This window comes from Canis lupus, chromosome 8 (genome assembly GCF_048164855.1).
Source record: "Canis lupus baileyi chromosome 8, mCanLup2.hap1, whole genome shotgun sequence".
Taxonomy (NCBI): Eukaryota; Metazoa; Chordata; class Mammalia; order Carnivora; family Canidae; genus Canis; species Canis lupus.
This window is the reverse complement of record NC_132845.1, coordinates 12,856,986-12,878,779: the sequence shown is the minus strand read 5'-3', so window position 1 is coordinate 12,878,779 and position 21,794 is coordinate 12,856,986. Positions and strand designations below refer to the sequence as shown.

The 21,794-nt window shown below is 35.6% G+C and overlaps 2 long non-coding RNA genes across 10 annotated transcripts in view; one reads left to right on the top strand and one right to left on the bottom strand.

The window, feature by feature from the left end:
• LOC140637838 (uncharacterized) overlaps nucleotides 1–21,794 on the top strand; it is a 161,045-nt gene that overhangs the window by 128,457 nt on the left and 10,794 nt on the right. The gene's annotated exons all lie outside the window — the stretch shown is intronic.
• On the bottom strand, nucleotides 7,497–20,951 carry LOC140637839 (uncharacterized). Its single transcript, XR_012034918.1, has 3 exons — nucleotides 20,842–20,951; nucleotides 8,622–8,682; nucleotides 7,497–7,884 (listed from the first exon to the last, which is right to left on the bottom strand). It is a non-coding gene; the product is annotated as an uncharacterized lncRNA (long non-coding RNA).

The following is a 21,794-nucleotide window of genomic DNA, read 5'->3' as shown; positions in this document are numbered from 1 at the left end:
GTTCTAACACCTCTAGAACAACTGTCAAAGTTCTCCACTATATACTGGGTTAAAAATTAATCAGCAATACGTTTTATGGCTTTTATGTGTCATATTAGTCTAATCAGCTGCTAACCCTGCAGAGATAAGGGCCAGAATTAGAGCTGTCAGAGGTGAAGTAAATTGGAAAGAGAAATGATCAATTCTTCCTTTCATAAAAGACAACATAGATGATTAAAAAGTAATTTTTCCTTTTTTTTAAAGATTTTATTTATTTATTCATGAGAAACACAGAGAGAGAGGCAGAGATACAGGCAGAAGGAGAAGCAGCCTCCATGCAGGGATCCCAATGCAGGACTCCATCTCGGGTCTCCAGGATCACACCTTGGGCCGAAGGCAGTGCCAAACCGCTGAGCCACCCAGGCTGCTCGTAATTTTTCCTTTTACAAGAAGGACCCAGTCTCCAAAATTTCATAGGTTGAAATAGGCTCATTTATTCCTTTTTAAGGATCTGGAACAGTCCATGAAGCAAACACAGAATGGAACAGAATAGGTTTAGCGGAGAATGGTGTTCCAACTCATGCTCTGTAGAATTACAAATGGCAGGGCTTTCCATTGTGATTCATTTCCTCCTACACATCTGCAAAGAATTGTGCAATATGTTTAGATAAATAATACTCATTGTGATTTTATTTTCAGGGTCTAGGAGATTTTAGATTTCTTAACTCTTTATTATACTGAGTTAATCAAGGCGATGATGGTCTCCTGAAGAAATTATTTTCTTAACATAAAAGTGCAGTTAATGGAGAACACCTGTAAAACTTTAAACTTTTGCAAACCAACATAACTTCCCATGCATGCAGCAAAGATTGACCATCATCAAACACTTTTGGGTAGGGGGAACAAGTTAGAAAATAATGTACATTCAGCTTACACCACTAGAACAGGGCCATCTTTACCAGGGTAAGCATGGGATTCATTAGCCTAACACCCTCAAGGCAAAATTGTAATGACCTCTGGATCATAACAAGGTGGAGGTCATGGGAGAGTCATTTAAATCAATTCCTAACATAAAGTTATTTATAAAAAAAGACACAATTGAATTGTTTTGCGCATGAATGCTATAAAATATTTTTATTAAAATAAAAAGAGTGATAGAAAAAAACAGAAAAGGAGAGAAAATATCTCAAAGCAACCAAACATATTTAGCAAAGATGAGGCCCATTCTATTTCCCTGGGGTGAAAATGTGTGGTTTAACATATGAGAAGGATATTTCAGTAGGTGTATGTTACCCATCATAGCTGTACCAGCAGGAGCAGCTAAAGAAAACGGTCCATTAGTTTTGCCATAATAAACTATTTTTTCACTGGAACACTCTTGGGATTCTTTGACATTACTTCAATGTAGTTATTGGTGGATGGCTTCAATAATTGGAACTCTCACAATCTGAAATTAACATTTTCCATATCACTTTGGTATATGTTAAATATGAAACTTGATTTTAAGGGCATCCTCTTCACTATGTGTGACTCTAAAAGGCAAGATTGTAAATGTAAAATGCTCTCTATGTTTTTGCATTTTAGATTTGCATTTGTTTCTCAAATTAGCATGTCAAGCCACCTATTCAGTATAACTTTATCATGCTCAAGGAAGGACTAATGAATGTGAGTTAACAGCTCCCAGTTGGAGTCTCCAATGTGTCTAACTTATACCTAAGGCAACAGCCTCCACACAAGGGAGTTCTCTGAAAATATGTGCCCTAAAATGTACAGGCATAAATGAGAATTGGATGAAAGTCTTCACTGAGGTTAAAAAAAAAAAATTCAGCACCTAATTTTGCCAAGAAACAGAGTTCTTATGATAAAAAGAAATCATACTCTAACACAGAAGTCAGGCACTGAAGCAATATAGATAGGTTCAGTTGGAGAAATATACAACCATTTAAGGAAGAACAAAGAAGAAATGTGATTTGTGTATACCAAACACTGCTTGGAAATTTTTCTTAAAGCGACAAAGGCTGTGAGACTTCATCTGACTTTATGTCCTCTCTAAATATCATGGATAAGACTGAAGCTCAGAGAGGTAGAATGACTCCTGCTGGTACCCACAGCTCATTTAACTCACATCTCCAAATTCAAATCCAATGTTCTACTAATCACAGCAGATGCCTCTTTGGGCAATACATGGTAGCACATCCCTACTTGACAAAGTCTTGTTGTGATGCACACTATTACTGTCTTCTCAAGACTACAGTGAATTGGGGGAGGGTGTAGCCTGAGGGATGACAACTAATTTCTTACTTCCTTTACCCTTCAGTTGCGTGATTTAATAAAGAAATAATCACTGAGAGACCAGGAACTTAGAAATGAAGTCTAACTGAAAGTCTGAGAGAATAGGCAAAAAAGAAAAATAGTCATTGTATTAGCTCCATGGGGTATGAGATGACAGTTTCAGAAAGAGAGAAAGAAAGAAAGAAAGAAAGAAAGAAAGAAAGAAAGAAAGAAAGAAAGAAAGAAAGAAAGAAAGAGAAAAAAAAGAAAAAAGAAAAAAAGAAAAGAAAAGAAAAGAAAAAAAAGAAAAGAAAAGAAAAAAAGAAAGAAACCTTCCCATCTCTTAGAGAATGATCTTTTGAGAAAAAATAAAAGAAAAGAAACAACAGTCGGGAAAATTTAAACAGCTTAAGTAATGTCATCCAAGAAATACTTATTGACCATTTATGTTCCGTGCACAATGCTGGATACTAGGTATTGTACAAGAGATGGCAAAGCTCCTGTTTTTAGAAGTAATAGTAGGACCTTAATTGAAGAATCACATTATTAATTCAACCCACATCAAGTGCTCTATGAAAGGAACATGGTTCTACGAGGGGTCATAACAAATAATTCTGACATAGCCTGGAAGGTCAAAGAAGTTTTCTTGTACAAATGGATATTTGATCTGAGATAAAGGATAAATGAGAATTAACTAAGCTAAATGGATGAGGCAGAGGAAGCGACGTCTAAACAGCTAATAGGAGAGAACGTGTGAGATGGGTCTGTGAGCCAGAGACCATGTGAAGAATTTAGGTCTTTGTAGTAGATTGATTGCATTAATGACCTCACTCTATCACACTTTCCTAAATCCATGCCTTTCTTTTACTGCCTTCCTACGATGACTCGGAGCTTGCCATGTGACTTACTTTGCCCAACAGGATAGTGGTAAACTGGATTTAAACAGGCTTCAAAAAGCACTTGCATGTTGCTACTTCCTTTTGCTCCACCATGAGAACATGCTTCGGCTAGCCTGTTGAATGAAGAAATATGAAGCAGAGTTGAGTTGCCAATTGTCTTTGCTAAGGCCCACCCAGACAACCTGACCTCTAGCCAAATACCAGAGAAAGTCTAGCAAAGTTCAGCAACTCAGCTTCGCTTATTGGTAACTAGTGATTGAATTCTGCTAAGCCCCCAAAATCATCCAATCCATCCACAGATTTGTGAACTAAATAATTATTTAATGTCTTAAGCCACTAGGATTTGTGGTTGTTAGGCAGCATCAGTATAGCTCTAGATGGCCGACACAGTGGTAAATGCAAAAAATGAGTATGCAGTGGTATATGGTGTGCATAAGAGTGGAATGATTTTCAGGCTGTTGTAGGTGATAATAGCAACTTGGACTAAGTAACAATGAGGATGAAAACAAGACCACAGTATCAAGGCAATTTGGATTTAATTCTCTAGAAAATGATAAGATACTAAAAGCTTTTAAGCAGACAGACAGTAACATGAACAAAGCTCTACATAATTTAGGAAAATTAAATTGACTATGTTTTCATAAATGGATTACAATAGAAAGACAGAACAGAATACAAGAACAAAACATTTAAAGAAAAAAAAGTTAAATGCCAGAAGAGTATCTCTTCACAACATGAACTTCAATGAACAGCTTAATACAATGAAACCATTCATTCTGAGGCCCGTATGTAAGAATAGCTTCTCACTCTTAAAAAGCTATTCTTTCTAGATGTCAGTAGTTTTATTAAAGGCCCTTTAATAGACAGCCCAATCTCAATTAGTTGGAATCTTGAAAGTGGAATGGAATCCATGGATTTATAAAATGAAAAATTAGTTCCAAGACCCTTTTCCATTTGGTGAGCTTGTAGATAAGTCATTAATATTAAGATATAAACAATTTAAAGGATATAGAGTTTGTTTTAATGTTCAAATTCATATTTTTGGCAAGGGCTTTTTAGAGACTGTGAACTTAATATGTTAACAAGTTATTCCTTTCTGACTTACTAAGATTTTCCCAACCCCATCTTCACAACCATAATAGAAATCATATCCCTTAATCTAAAGAGACACTTTATATTCTCTCAGTGAATGTTTAACCACTCCATAATGTTCATGGGTATAATATGGAACAGAAATTGCTTAGAAGACTAAGCAATGGGTTTTAATCTTTTCTCTGTTTGAAGCCAATCCCTCCAATTGTGCATAAATCCCATTCCCTTTTGCCTATTTAAAGACATCAGTCCAGAAATTCCTTGAACAGCATAACTTCAACCATTCTTCCCTTTTCCTCCTACGTTTACATTTGTCTCTTTCTCCTATGTAATTGAAATCAGTGTTCACACATACAGTTATATCTAAATTCTTAAAGAAAATCTCTTGTTCCATCTTCTTGTCACTTTATCTAATGTTAGGTTGTACTTATTAAACAACTCTAAGGAAGTAATCTGTTGTTTTAGTTTCTAATTCTCTCTTCCCCTTCTCTCTCACTCAAGTTGGGTTTTTGCCTCCATCATCCCATTGAAACTATTCTCATTATATTTAGTACTGATTTCCATATTGGCAAACCAATGGCCACTATCAACAGCACACCCACTTCCTTGAGAGATTTTCCCTGTTTGTACTTCATACCACTCACTCCCTTGCTTTTTATTCTTCTTTACTGGTTTCTCTTTCTCAGTTTTGCTTGTTGGGTTCTTTTTTTTCTCTCTCCAACCTCTTAATGTTGGAAGACCCCATGGTCTTGCCCTTGGTCTTCTCTTCATTGCCTCCATTCATGTCTTTGGTGAGTTCATTCCAATCACTTGGATTTAAATATAACTCCTATGGCATCTGCTCACAAATTTTTATCTCTAGCCCTGCTCTCTATCCCAAATATTAAAATTTTATCTTTGTCTATTTAATTATCCACTTAAATGTCTAATGAACATCTCGAAATACACATGCCCTAAAATAAACACCAAGATACTCCACCTGCAACCAACTATATATAGGGATATGTGTAGTTGGTTCATATATATCCTAAACTTTTCTCTTTTCTTTTTCATGCCTGCATCTATCCTATCAGTAAATTCTGATATATATCCAGAATCTCATCACTTCTTTTTATCCCCACTGCTACCATCCTGGTGTGAGCTACTATCATCTGTCACTTGAATTACTGTGATGTCTTCCTGATTGGTTTCCACTATTGTCTTCTGACAGTCTATTCTTAACACAATATCCTGAGAAATGCTTTTAACTATTTGAAGCAAATCATATAATTCCTCTATTCAAAAAAGTTTAATGGCTTCATTTTAATCAGTCTGAAAGCCAAAATTCTTTAAAAATACTGATTGGCCCCTACCCCTGTACCTGAATCTAGTTATCTTTTAATTCCTCTCCCAATGTTTTCCCTTCAGTACAGCTATGAGATCTCCTTACTTTTCCTTACTCATGATGAACCTACTCTCACCTTAAGGAGTTCATTCTAGCTGTGTTCTTCCATTAGAATACTTTCCCTCCATATTTATACGTCACTAATTCTCTTTCTTTTAATGTCATCTTCTCATTGATGCTACCCTAACCTCAATATTTAATATAACAGTCTAGCTTCTCTCCTTAAACCTGGGCATTCTTGATTCCCCTTGCCCTACTCTACTGTTTTCTTTCTCTCTTCTTTTTCCATAGCACTTATAACCTATGAACAAACTAAGTATTTTTCTTATTGCTTATATGTTTATTGTTTATTTTCTGTCTCCTTCCTCTTCAACATAAGAAATCTGAGGCCAGGGCACCTGGGTAGCCCAGTGGATGAGTGTCTGCCTTTGGCTCAGGCTGTGATCCTGGGGTCCTGGGATCGAGTCCTGCATTGGGCTTCCCACAGAGATCCTGATTCTCCCTCTGCCTTTGTCTCTGCCTCTCACTCTGTGTCTCTCATGAATAATTTTTTTTTAAATCTTAAAAAAAAAAAAGAAATCTGAGGTCAGAAATCCTTGTTCCATTCAGTGAAATATTGCCAATAGCAAGCAGGGTAATAACACATAGAAAACACTAAATTATATGTTGAATGAATGAATGAGCAAAGTGATTTTTTGATGTATTTCAAAGGACATCATTCCCAACTAAGCTCTATGCGTGTGTTAGGAAATATTTCTGTGGTTAAAATTAATACTTTTTCTATTGGCTTATATATCAGAAAACTTCTTTAATGTGAATTAAGGCATCCTTGCCTCACTTTTCTCCTTTTTATAATTTAATTGCCTACCATTACTGCCACTTTGTATGCAATGTGGAGGCCCTGCCCTCACTGAATATAAAACGTAGGATAACTGACAGTACTGAGTGACTTGTGGATGTGGGGAGTGTGCAATGACAAATAGAAGTCAAAACCCTCTGAGATAGATAGGACAGAAATCTAGCTGAGTGATTTACCCAGAGTTATATAGTGAATCACTAACAGAAATCCAAGAATGGGATTTGTATTTCCCGGTGAAGGTTATTTGCACTGGTTGAACTTACCACTTAAAGTCGCATTCAAAGTTCAAAGAAGTTAGTGGCTTGCTTCCACCAGGATCAGACACCTGAGGCTATAAGCTCCAGGTGATGTGTCCTGTTCATCACAGGTCCATGTTAATTAGCCTCTATGGTTCGAACTTCATCATCCCACTTGCTCTCTCTAATTATATTTAGATTGAGAGCCCAAGGTGTTTAAATCCATGCATTTCCAGGCATGCTTTATAGCAATGCACTTGGTATTTATGTGTGTGCATACACACACACACACACACACACACACACACACACAAAATCCATGATATGGTAAAAATTCAAAGAAATCAGAGATGGTGAAGAATAGTCTATGGAAAAAATGAACAGTATCATGCTGACTTTAGCAAAAGGCACACTTCAACTTTGCTGTTCTACCTTTCTTCTTGTATCTATCATGTATGAGTGCAAGTCCTTATATTTTATTTACATTTTCTCTGAATTTTGCTCAAGAGTTATTCTATGCTTAGACAGTGAATCCTCACAGAGACTAACCCACTAGATCACAGAATATTTCAGCTTCCCATAATCTGACTCCTGATTCTTATCCAGACATAACATTGATGGTTATAAATGCAAAATTAAGGATGGAAAGAAAACCATAGAATAAATGCAAATAAGTGAATGAATAAGCATGTATGATTAAATACTGGGCAATTCTCTTTATTAAACAATACCAAATAAATGGTGGCTAATATAATAAAACCAAATGGTGGGAAGGAATTTCTCTTTCTTACAGTAGTTTATTTTCAATATTTTAGTATTCAGCATGTTAATAACTTTTACATGTTCACATGTAATCTACTGCCCAGTTGATACTTACTTTATGTTGAATATTGGATTCTGTTGAGGTTTAGCAAACTATTTACTTCGAGGATGACATTTGTAGAAACAGTATTTGAAACTTCTTCAATACAGTGATTCTAAATTTTCCACCATATATATCCAAAGGTTGTGCTTCCTTTTGTTCACAACTTCTCAAGGACCATATCATTTCTTTTCTTTATCCATTTTTCAGTAAATTATCCTCTGTAATACATATTATTTATCTCTTCCCAGTTTCCCTCACAATTTTATCTTCTGGTCCTGAATCTTCATGCATTATTTGTGCTAGAAAAATAAAGAGATGGGTAGCCCTTCATTTATTCAAAATTTTAATTAATTTATTTAAATTATACATTTGTTTAAAGCCTGTCTCAAATGTTCACCCATGTCATTATTTTTATAATGACAATATAATTCCTACTAGGGAAAGAAAGAGCACGTTAAGTGATTTTATAGAGTGATAGCATTCTTTATGCAAATAAATATAAAACATTTTAATAGTGATAATAATGGTTATATTAGATTTTCAAATTCATTTTGATAATATTGAATCAGTCACAAATCAGCTATGATGAGTTCTATAGCATAGGAATATTAAAAAGAGGGCTGAAAGTTCATATTTTTTTATGAAGCTTGCATCACAAGAATAGTGAGAGGCTGCCTCTCTCCTCCTGAAATGTGGCTTGATGCTGGCAAGCTTGTGCTGTTTGATTTGAGGGACCTTAGATAGAAACTAATCTCTTACTTTTTCATTAACTTATCCTGTAATTGGAGTGGGGTCTTACTGTCATTTCCCTTTTTTCTGCCTTTATCTTTTAGGTGGTTATAGCAGTACTTTTAAATAACTGGTCAGATACTAAATAAATAATAACAGCCTTTTTAAAGTACAATGCTATAAAAATAGAATTCTTAAAAATCTCTCTCCCTCCCCTCCCCCCAAGATAGGAAGCTTACTTAACTTCTGTCCTATTTGGAAAGAATTCTGCAAAAGAACTCTGTAATCCATTCTACAATCCACTTACCCAAATGCTATCTGCAACATTGACACAATTCCAGGTGTGGTTTTGTTTTTCCTTTTTTAGTCTATAAGAAAAGAAGTGGTTTTTTAAAATATATTTTAAGCATAGGTTTCTAGACACAGATAACAGATATCTGGTGTCTTGAAAAATTGCTTAGTCAGGTCTACAATGAATACTTTTAAACCAAGGGACAGATTTCAGTTAAGGAAGAATGAAGATAAAAGCATGGAAATCTGGCAAAATGCGTTCTGGAGTGGATTAGAGAACGTGCTTGTTAATCCAGTGTAAAATGTCAATATAAGGGCAAAACTGAGGAAGCCAGAGAGTGACGGTGGAGCAAGGCTTAGGACACATAATGGGGCCAAATCTAGATAAAATTTAAGGTCAAAGAGAGAGCTAGAAGAGACCCTGACTCCGAGTCAAGCACACATCCAGATAGACTGAGGGAAAATTTAGGGGCTGTATGTTAAATTGCTTTTCTCTGAAAGAGGAAGAAGTGAAAAAGTCTGCTATGAATGAAAGAATAAAGATTCTAGAGAGAATGCTATCTGGATGCTACAACAAAAGAATAAAATTATCTACAGGCTAATAAGATGGTTTTTCTAATATGTCTAGCATGTCTTATTTCTTAGACTCTGTGTTTCCTATTATTATCAACATTTAGCTATTCAATTAATATTTAAATATTTTGTTGATATTGCCCTTCAATATGTAGACATTCTGGGAAAACAGGCATGTGAAATAACTAGGATGATCTGAGTTACAGTGCCCTCCCCCCTATGCAGGCCACACATATCAGGAATATGGTGCCTAGTTGCAGATGTCTCATTGGAGGGCAATTGACAAATGAAAAGCATCCACAGAGTTAGCAGCATGTTGAGGGCTCTGGCCAAGCCATCTGAGAAACAATTTAGAAAAATAAAACTCTTCTTGCTAGAGAATCAAAGAATTGGAAGGACTCCTAAAGGTCATCAGTCCAACTGCTTGCTATGAGAGCTCTCAGATTCTCCTGCAGATGCAACACAGAAGTTTTTACTGTCGTTGCTGAGATTAACCCTTCCATTTAAATTCTTTTTCCTTTTTCCAGGAAGAAAGGGTCTGTAATAGAGACAGCTAGATAGGGGAATATAATTCCCTCTTTCTTTCTCTAAAACTGTAATGTTGAGATTTCATTATACAACAATTATCTTTCTGTTCTTTGAAACACAAGAGTGTCTTTTGCCTAGTTTTCAAGATCCTGAAGCTTTGCCCTACACTATATATATAAATATATCTCCTAATTTTACTTCTCTCCACAGTAGTCAGGCTAATCTCCTCATTCCATTCTTTATGTCTCATAGGCAAGTTGTTCTAATTCTATCTTAGTGGCTATTTTGGGTTTCTATTGCTGTGTAATAAACCACTGCAGATATTAGTGGCTTAAAACAATATCTTTATTTCTTATTCTCAAGATTTGGTAGATCAAGAATTCAAGGATTCAGGTGCAATGTTTTGGCTTCAATTGGCTTCACTAAAAGTCATTCATTTTGTAGTCATCTTTCAGTATGAGAAATAAAGAGTACATCTTTTAGTATGGCTTTACTGCATTATCTTGTATGAAGGTATAAACTTATTTAGCCAGTTTCTTATTGATGAGTATTTAGATTATTTCTCATGTTTTCACTGTTGCTGACACTGCTGTAATTAATGCCCTTTGATGACTCATTTGGTTTTCTGTTGGGTAAAGTTGTAGAAGGGAACAGCTGAAGAAAAATATAAGTTCATATAATTTTAGTATAAATGGATAAACCAACCAATAAAAGGTAATTCAGCCTGGACCAGCATAGGAGGAGACCATAATTGCTTTCCTTCTTCATGCACAAATATGAACTGCTTTCAGTTCTCTTGCTCTAGAGTATTTTTTAATACCAGTGACACATATTATTGTCGAGATTTCTGGGTATTCATGTAAATGTGTTCTTCTAAATGACACTTAAAATGTTTATAGTTGTGCCATATAGTACCACATAGCTTTTCACCAAGTTAAATTTATAGATTGATTTATGGCAAATAAAAATTTTTATAATATTGAATCTCCTCACCAAAAAAACATATAATGATTGTGTTATTTTACATTTATATAAATGTTTCTTTATAGTTCCAAGTTTTCTGGAGTTATTTGATATAGTTATTTTCTTTTATGCTGCAATAACATTTTTTCTTATTATATTTTCCTATTATCATTAGTCTGTTTCTATTAGTAGTATATAAGAAAACTATCACTTTTTTAATTTATCAAAATTGTGTACAATATCAGATTTTTATATTAACCAAATATTGGACTACTTCAATGACTTAACTTTTCATTCAGCTTGTCATTTGACTAATAAAATTTTTTAGGCAAGCATTTATATTATGCTTAAATAATGATCTTTTGAAATCTGCTTTTAAATCAATAATGCTATTTACTTTTTACTATTTCAATGTTTTATCACATTGGTTAGATGTGATAAAATCCAGTTGCATAATGTTAAATAGCTTTTAACTCATTTGATACTTATGAAAATGTATTTCTTAAAAGAAGTTAAATTTTGTTGGTGTCAGTGACTTTATGACATGATGTCAGGCACTGTATTGATTACCATTGTGTGGAATGAAAACTGAGACTAGCTGGCCATATTTCTTCTAATGTGCAACGCATGCAGTGGTATTTTAGGAAATCATAAGACTGAGAAAAAAGAGCACTGACTTCTTTGAAACAATAAATGGTTCAATTTGAGATTTGAGGATTGTAATTAGTTTTTATTTTTATTTTGATTATTTTGTGTTTGTTTCTCTTGGATAAAAAGTAGTGTTCTAAAGAAAAATAGAGGAAAGTTAGAATAGTGGGCAAGAACTGAGACTGATGAAGAAGCCATAGATAGAACTTGAGTGATAATCATGGGTTATGAGTTGATAATCAAATAAGAAAAGATGGAGAAAAGATGTGTGTAACTTAAAATAATGTCTCTCTTGTTATACTATTTAATTCTAGCAATTCACAGTATGACCAGCCCATAGAAAGTGCTTAATAAATATTGTTGAATGAATGAATGGATGGATGAGGAATCAGTGCAACTATATGGACTAGGTGCCCATCTTTAGCCCAAATGACAGGTCAATCCCCATCCAAATTATTCCCGCAGGTGCATTAAGGTCTAGTGTTAACATCCTCACTCCCAATCCTGGTGAATATGTGACTCAGCATCCTCTTCTCCAAAACTGAAAGCTCTAATTCGTATTTTAGGACTGCATCTGGTTAGAAGGGAAGATATGGGCAGGACAAGAAAAATAATTATCTAGTTTAACTGAACAGGTTCATGGTGTTCCATGCCATTTTTCTCCTACTGAGTTCTTTTAAAGAAAATGGGAAAGTAGAAAAGTATGCAAGTTGATGATAGGAGAGATATCAAACTATTTACCATTGGTTCAAAGTTGCTTGTGATCCATAAAAATACAATACTTTAAACAAACGGGGGTAAAATACATGCATCATGTAAAACCTAGTACCGTTCCTCTGAAGCAAGACTACAGAACTATTCACATGAGAAATTTGTGTAAGGAAAGTTGCTATCCATATCACACCACCGAAGGAAGCTTTTAGTCAGGACCTGAAGAAATGTGTGTCGAAGATCTCTGAATTGCAAAGTACATTTCTAAGGCTCAGTAACTTGGTAATGCCTAAATACAGACTTTCTGACCAGGAAGGTTTGGAGCCAGAAATGCACTGATGATTCCGCCAAGCTTTAGGGTACTCCTTTCAAATGCCCCAGTATTATACTTCCGCATAAGCCGAGAAGCAACATCAAAATATATTAATTATGACAAAAAGTTCTGAAAACTTAAAACAAAATCCTGTGGCAACAAAAACTGAATAAGGAGATTTCACATGCTCTGATTTACTCATAGCTGTGGGCTTCTTTAATGCTTTTCATATGGTGCATTAGTTCAAACATCCCAGATTACTGAAATGCATATTACTGATTTAAGTAAACTTCTGTATAGACTTCTTTGTTCTTTTTGCTAAATTTTGTCATATATTGGAAAGAATGTGGAGATAGAAAACTAGGTTCTACACTTAGCTCTGATTAGCTCAGTGTTTGTTGAACATGTGATTCATGGAGCCTAATTTCTCTACGACCTAAATATGAAATGAACTGGTTTATCTTTAAACCTGATCCTAAAAGGCCTTTCTCAACTAGGTAAGAAGACCAAGCAGGAGAGGGCCTTGATATGTCTGACTTTTGAAACTTGAACTTAATAGGGGGTAACTGAACTCACTGATGTGAAACCGCTATATTTTTAATCAAGCAGTCTAACCAGAAAATCCAAATTAAGGGGAATGGAGTAGGTCATAAATTGAGATAGGGAACGTGGTTACAAAAAAAATGAGACATTATTTGAAGCAGAAAAACATATATGATGTTGCTCTACTTAATAGGTCAATTCAGGGCACTCTGAGCAACTTTATTTAGGTGTGTGCTTTGAGGGTTGAGTGGGAGAGAGTTGCAGGTAAAAACACTATCATTCCTAAAAAAAAAAAAAATCTGACATACCGTTCTCCCAAAACTATTATGCCTAGCTGTCAAACCCACAATTCTCAGCAACATCTGAAAAGCCTCCAAACCACAGGTTGTATTAGCTGGGTTTGGCTGGGCCAGATAAGCTCACAACCTGCTCTATGGTGGGCTGCGGTGAGGTAATTGCAAGAGATGTGGAGGAGATCATGTATAATGACACCCACTGGCTTTATCTATATGACCAGGCACAACAAAACAACCCTAAAATGGGTTCTGTCCAGCCAATTCTGCTTCTTTGGCCATATCCATTGCCTGTTTGGATTGTGGGTACAATCTGTTTGAAACTCTGTTGGAGGATAACTTTCGAGAAAGTCTGAATCAGCTATGCCAGGATGATCTGTTGTGTGCTGTCAATGGGGTCATTACCCTCACTTCTGTGGCAGAACTGTTGACTGTGAAAACTCAGGTAGGGGGAAAGGCTCTTAGTACAATCTGGATTGGGCTACTGATGATGCCTGGAGGTTTCTGGGAGGCTGGAAGATTAATAGAAAATGCTCACTTAGAACCTAATGGAAGATTTCCCAAACACCCTGGGGAAGTCTATACTTCACTTTCACACTTGCCCACTTGGGATATGGGAAAGAGGAGATGGAGGAAACAAAGCCAGGAGTAGAAGGGCAAGGGTTCAATATATGTAAATGTTTCTACATAAGTTGATATAAAACACATGACTCTGAATGACTTCCAAAATGCTTGAATCCTATAAGACACACAAAAAAATGAATGATCTGAACACCATCTGTTTGTCCTTTTGGTACATGTGGTAATGGTCACTTATCTGACTACCTGTGGATATGGAAATGCATTTGAAATAATGAAGGACCCTCTGCTCTATTATAATGACAACTACCAGTGACATTTGTAACCTTAGCAGCAGGTTAGAAACTATTTATGTCCACTCCCATTAAGAATTTTACCTCTTTTGACACATCCATTTGGTTCTGTTTGAAAGAGAAAATCATTAGTCTGACCTAAAACCACAAATGAAGACCAACTACTCTCAAGTAATTTGCATATGCTTAACTATTTATGAGTTCCCTGCTGAGCATCAAAAGTGGTTATCAATCTACCTACACCCCAAACTTCTATAGAACATTCAGTTTCTGTTAAAAGCATGTTCAATTCCCTATGAAATGAAACTTGAGGTCAGAAGCATAACAGACAGTACTTTCGTTTCCTTGGGGAGCATTTTGGCATTTTCTGCAATGAATAAAGTTTATCCATTCACCGAGCAGATATTTATTAAGTAGCTACAATATGCTGAACACATAGTTTAATTTTGGAACATGTTTAGATCGTCAATAGAGTAGTGTATTAAAATCGATCTTGTTTAACACCATCTATTTTTTGACCAGCGTTCACAACCATTCCCTCCTCTTACCATAATTCAACTTGTCATTTGTTGATAGATGGGCTAGATGACAAAATTTGGCAAGCTACAAAACATGGAATATCTCTTATTTGAAGCATGTGTAGTAGTAGAATATTGAGTCTTTAAACCTATTCAACATAACCTGAAATAACAGTACTTCAATATGTACTTATCTTTCTTACTCATTTATTTATTTCAGGTTTTCTTTTTTGAGGGGAGGGAGGTTCCATCTGATCTAAAATAAAAGCAGCAGTTAATACTGTTGTATTTAATATCATTTCAGTACCTACAGTGATGATGAGGCAGCAATCTCAAGGAAATTACTGCTGTTGCAAGTAAATAAGTTATTTATTCCTTTGTTGAAGGAGTTACACTTCCAACACGCAATGCCTTAAACTTTGTTTATTTTACAGTTTTGATGCAAATGACTTGCCATCTTAATCTGGGAGTACATCAGAAACAGAGCGTTAGAGTCTTTGTCAAAGCTACTAATGCTCAGCATATTTTCTTAAATCATATGGGTCAAATAGCAAGAAGATTGTTTAGAAAGTGCAGACTAGTATCAGAGAGATTTGGGAAAAGATAATTTTACTTCTGACCACTAATGACTTCTGAAGTCTTTAGTTCACAACAGTAAAAATGTTTTAGAAACAAAACAAAAACATGTTTACTGATACTTCTTTCAATAAGTCTTTGCCTTTTAGTATAAAAAATAGAGTGCATTTCGGGTTTTATTTCAACAGTGTATAGGGTCTATTGCATTCCAGCTGACACTGCTGAAGACAAGTTTTAAGATTTTCTCTTATGTGATAAAAATTCATATATAAATTACTTTGTATCACACTTTTGTGCTGTATAATTATCAAATAAACTATTTAGGAGTTATATGGGGGAAAGGTGGGGGGAGAAGAAAACCTAAACCACTTTCCCTGGGTTTTGTTTATTTTTGTTTTTTCTCTTTGTTCATAAAATGTTTATAAATGGGCAAGTCTAGGGGAGCTTTCTAATTTGTGGATGGTGGTTCCAAGCTGTGCCTATACAGTTTTATGACTGCTTAGTTCCAAAATGTATAAACACATTACCCTTCTACATAGCAAAATGCCCAGGAGAAGGCAATGTAAAAGAAATGAAGCAGAGGAAAATATATTGCACCATTTTCTTTCTTTCTTTTTTTTACATTTAATTTAAAATTGATATAAAGTGATTTCAGCTTTGAGGAGCTACTGAATACTTTCCACTCGCTGTTTCCTTGTTTTATCTCAGCTGCACTTGTCCAACAAGCGAATCCTACATAACTTTTGAGAAAGTCCTCACAAGCAGGTATTGAAGGAAGACATAGTATCTTCTCTGAGAGTCAGCAGTTGAAATTCCTAGTATTTATTTTGAAGCTAAATGATTTTTGGTTTGAAGGGTGTGTGTGTGTGTGTGTGTGTGTGTGTGTGCGCGCGCGATTCCCCATAGTCTTAACTTTGCAATGCAAACCAATTTTTCAAAAGGACCTGCAAAGTTCAGCCATCTGCCAACAAAATGCTTGCACATCAGCTTCAGAACAAAATGACTGGAGGTCAAATTGCTGTAATGTATACCAAATATACTAAAATACTATATATATCCGAGTAGTTGGTATGCAACTAAAGGAAATTTCCATGTTTAAGAAGTGTTATTGTTGTTGTTGTTGTTGTTGTTGTTTGGCTGAAAAGCGTGAATTTTCGATGAAAACCCATGATTCTGTGTTGGTTAATATAAAATACGTGAGGAAGAATCCAGGAAAGCTTTTGACACATAGTAGAGTTCAGGTAACATACACTGAGTTTGAAGCTGAATGTTATAAGTCCTCAACGTATTCCATGATTTTCAGAAAAATAGCAAAGTATATTCCTGCTCATACAGAAGAAAGGAGGCTACTTCTTATCCAAACCATAGAGATTAGCTTAACAAAACTTTTACTCTGGTACCAATTCTACTGGGAATGTGGCTGTGCAAAGAACAACAAATAATCCAGACTTGGTTCATGAATATGAGTGAAATTTAGAGACATGTCACATGGTTATTGCCCATCTTGCCCTGTGCAGCACAAAAACAATTCTTGAAAGGTAGTTGATTGCCACTTTTTCTACCTCCCATTTCCTCATCAAGGAACTGAATAATCTGCTCACAGAGTGGCTTTTGCCTTCACTCTTTGTAAAAAATTGTTCATTCCAAAATCCACATGTAGGTCTGTCAGTGGTCAATGAAAAGATTTACTTTCATGACTCATTTTTTTGAGATCCATTTGATACATTATCTTCTCTCTGAAACACACTCTAGGGACACTGGATGGCTCAGTGGTTCAGCTCAGGGCATGATCCTGGCTCCCAGGATACAGTCCCAATTTGGGCTCCCCACAGAGAGCCTGCTTCTTCCTCTGCCTATGTCTCTGCCTCTCTTGTGTGTCTCTCATGAATAAATAAATAAAATCTTTAAAAATAAAAAAAAAAGAAACTCATTCTAACCCCTTTAACTGATTTAGCTACTTCTTCCTTTGTTTTCTCATAACAAGTTGTATAAACAACTTGTATAAACAACTCTCCTGTTATAGTTATTCTAACAATAACTATATGTTATGATTTATCTGCATATACAGTGGCTGCTCTGGACAGATGTTAGACTTTTAAAAAGCAAGAAATACTTATTCATTTTTCAACACTAACATAGAGTACTGGCCATACTGGCCATATTGTAAAAGTACAATAAATACTTTTTTTTTTTCAATAAATACTTATTAAGTGAGGGAATAATGGAGAGATTTCTGACTAGTTTTGGAATAGTCTTGTTGTGTTGTTCTGTGATGTAGTGTGTTTTATCATTTACATTTGAAAAAGGAATCAGATGATGACACCAATGGCAATGGCATGGCTTTCTCTTACTAGCATACAGCCTCCCTGGAATACCATGTTTATCATGTTGAACCTCTGCACCATCATACATGTAACTAGTAAGGTTAAGCATCTATGAAAGGCAGTCATTAAAGACTCCTTTTCATAGATGTAGGTTATACAATCAGCACAATGCTTTTGGGGATAGTCTAGCATTTTTAACATGCTTTATTTTTGCAAATACATTCCACCAAAACTCATATATTATATAGAGGAGAGTGGTCTTTGATAGTATGAAGTACAATTACTTTACTGAATGTTCCAAAGATGGTGAATGGAAGGAATCAAGGAAGAAAGGAAGGAAGAAAAGTTTCCTAACTGTATTTCTATTTTTTTACCAGAATAAGGAAAATATTTTAAATTATAAAATCAGATCAACTTGATGGTATATATGTTTAAAATGCCTGATTATCAAAAACACCAAAATGTAAATTAAAAGCAGAAAGTCAAACTATAAAATAATTATAACAATAATTCAGGTAAAAAGTTATATCCTTAAAGGAAAACAAAAGCCACTTAGAATTAAATTTAAAAATAGACAAACACCACAGACACACACACACATACACACACACACACACAACCAACAAGTCTGAATGAGAAAAAAACAGTTTAAATGAGATGATATTGTTTTATCTATAAACATGGTGATAAACGTGGTGAACATGCAAACATGGTAAAATTTTATTTTACTTTAATCTTTAAATATTTTTGGCTTGTTTGAGTTTTATTTAAGTTATAATAATCAGTGGGGACTGGCAGATGCTGAAACAAGAATTCTCATAAACTGTTAGGGAGTCTAGTTATAACAATTTTCAAAATTGGAAAAATACTTGATATTATTCTACTTAGAAGCTGAAATTCTCTATACTGTGCCACAGAAATTCTTCATCAAGTAACAACAAAAAAAAAAAAAAGAGAGAGAGAGAGTAAATTCTCAGGTCAATTTTTTTTTTAAAGATTTTACTTATTTATTTGAGAGACAGAGAGAGAGAGAGAGAGAACTGCAGGGGGAGGGGCAGAGAGGAGAAGCAGACTCCCCACTGAGCAGGCAGCCTGACACAGGGGCTTGATACCAGGACCCCAGGATCATGACCTGAGCTGAAGGCAGACACTTAAGTGACTGAGCCTCCCAGGTGCCCCTCTCAGGTCACATTTTTGAAATAACAGTGCAATAAAAGAAACAATTTTTTGAAGTATAGAGCTCACAAGCATACACACCCTGCATACGTACACACACACTACAATAACTTTGAGAATTTTGAAAAAAGATTATTAAAAAAATTCTTCCTTAAATTATTACTAAAAGGGACTAAAAGGGACATTTAAATGACAAAGCTAGAGAGACTGTGTAGACCATAACAAAAGGTAAATACTACATTTTAAAACTTATTTGTAGATTTGATGATGAAAACTTCTATTTCAAGATGGCATATTGACCACAGATATTATTTCCTTCCCACCAACGATCCTTTTGAAATGATAGTAAAGAAATAAAATCATTTAAATCAAAGTGACCAGAAGAATCAGGGGCAGTGTTGGAGTGGGGATGACCAATAAGACTCAAGAAATTTCATCAAATTTCTGTAATGTGGAAAGCAAATACAGCAGGACTGAACAAGAAACAAGCCAGAGGAAGCTTCAGTCGAGACTATAGAGTCCTAAGCCAATTTCTTTTTCATAACCAAGGCAAACAGAAATTAGAAATATTAGATGCAAAGGAAGGTGAAAGTCAGGGAGTCTCATTGACTATTAGTAATGACTGCAGCCAAGACACTTTGGACTTCTATATATCCAAAGACTAACAGCTGGAAGGTGTCACTATTGTGATAGGAATAACGGACTCTGATCAGCACACAAAAGTTGGGCTCCATCTACGCAATAGGCATAGTACTCTCTTGAAATACTGTGTGACGAACATGAGCAGCCATCCCAGCCTAAAGGGTATGACTGTCACATGTTATGAACTGAATGTTTATGCTCCCCAAAAATTCATGTAAAAAATCTAATCCCTAATATGCTGGTATTTGGAGATGGATCTTTGGGAGCTAATTGGGTCATGAAGGTGGATCTCTCATAAATGAGATTGATGTCCTTTCAGAAGGGAGCTGAGAGCTAGTTTTCTTTCCACCATGTGAAAATACAAGAAGTCCACTGTCCACAGCTTGGAAGAGGGATCTCACCAGAACGCAACCATACGGACATCCTGACCCCTGACTTCTGACCTCTAGAACTGCTAGAAATAAACATGTGTTGTGTAAGGCATTCAGGTGATGGTGCTTTGTTAAAGCAGAATAAACTAAAACAGCAACCTAGGGCTCAGATCCCATAGAAATGAAGGTTTGGGTCATACCATGAGGTAAGCCACCAACACCTTGTGAGGTGATAGATGAGAGAGTGAAGATAATTTGGATGGATATTGGGAGAGGAAGAGAATGAGCTCCAGTTGTGACCCTGAGGCTGCCTGAATAGTGGAGGCTCCAGTTCAGCCTACTAACCTCTATTTTCTATTTCTCCTCAAAAATTAAGGCTCACATGAGTTATAGAAGGCACGCTCCCCATCCTAGTGATCTGTAAGACACATGGGAATAACAATGGTGATAACTAAAAGACTGTTCAGATATCCTGCTGTAGGAAGCAGACTTGATTGATCTTAGCTGCTGCCCTTGTGGTTCTCACCATTTTGTTTGCACTAAGGCCACACTATTCATGCTTCAACCTAATGCATGAGCATAGTGGGGCTTCCAACGCAAGCCCAATCCTGTGAGATACAGGACCCCTCTAAGATGGATCTTTTTGCTCCAGAACTCCCCATTGTCAGGGTCAAATTTTCTTAGAACTGAATGGCCATCTGAGACTATTTCCCCAGCCCTCTTTCCTTCCCCTTCTCTGTCAAACAGTACAGATCTACCTCATGGTCTGAAGATATCCCTATGTCATGTGCCCCCCTCCCCCCACTTTTTTCCTCACCAGTGTTTTACCAATGAATCTCTTGCATGTCTTTTCCTGCCCTGGCATCTATTTCTCAAAGGACCCAAACTAAAAACATTCCAAATTCAACCTAAAAAGAACCATTGTAGAATAATAAGTAGATACTAATAGTAAAACATTCTATGAAAAAAATTCTCAATATTTTTTTAAATCTTAGACTATTAGTGCTGAAAAATGTGACAGAAAAGATAATAGACATAAAGAATTGATACAGAAGGACCAACATCAAAGAATCTAGAAAGTGAACAGAACAGAGAAAGAAGAGGAAGAGTATTTCTGAACACTGATAAGAAACCCAAAATTTACATTGAAAAATGTCCTAAAATAATGAAAAATGATCCACTTACAATTGGGTGTTTTGAATTTTCAGAACACTAAATATAAAGGCAAGAGTCTAAAGCTTTCATATGACAGAACATGTCAATAATGTGATTATGAATCAAAATGCCATGGCCTTCTCAACAGCAGTAGTAGATCCTAAAAGATTATGAAGGCCTGAATTCTAAATTCTGACAATGTTCAGCCTGAAATTCTAAGCCTAAGCAACCTAGTAATCAAGTGTGAATATACCAAGAGCCTGCATTTACTAAGTGGCAGGAACTATGTGAATGATTTATTTAATCTTTAACAATCTTACGAATAGATGCTCTTAATATACCCACTTTGCAGATGAAGAAACTAAGGAAACAAAGGTTTATGAACTTGCTCAAAGGCACAGAACTAATAAGTAGTAGAGTCACAATTCAAGACAAATAAAGTGTAAGTTGAAGTCAGTACTTTGAACTGTATTACATCTTAGTACAAGCAATGTAGTTTATAGACATTTTCAAATCTGCACAATCAGAAAATTTATGATCTATGAGCATTTATTTGCTTACAGAGTTTTTTAAAGATATTCAAGAAAGAAATGAAAAGAAACATAAAACACAACTATGGTAGAACAACTACACGTCTTTCCCCTGATCTCCAAAGATGCCCATGCCTCATTCCCAGGAGCCTCAAATATGTTACTTTATATGGCCTGGCAAAAGGGATTTTGCTTACAAGATTAGGTCAAGGATCTTGAAATAGATTATACAGGTAGGCCCAATGTAATTACAAGCTTGTGGGAGAGACACAGGAAAAAGGAAAGATTTCAAAGGGTTATGCTGCTGATTTTGAAGATAGAGAAAAGGACCTTGAGCCATGGAATGCAAATGGCCACTAAGAATTGGAAAGGGCAAGGGGAGACTCTCCCTTAGAATTTCCAGAAAGAATGCAGTCCTGCTGACCTATTTTGGAATTCTAAACTCCAGGACTA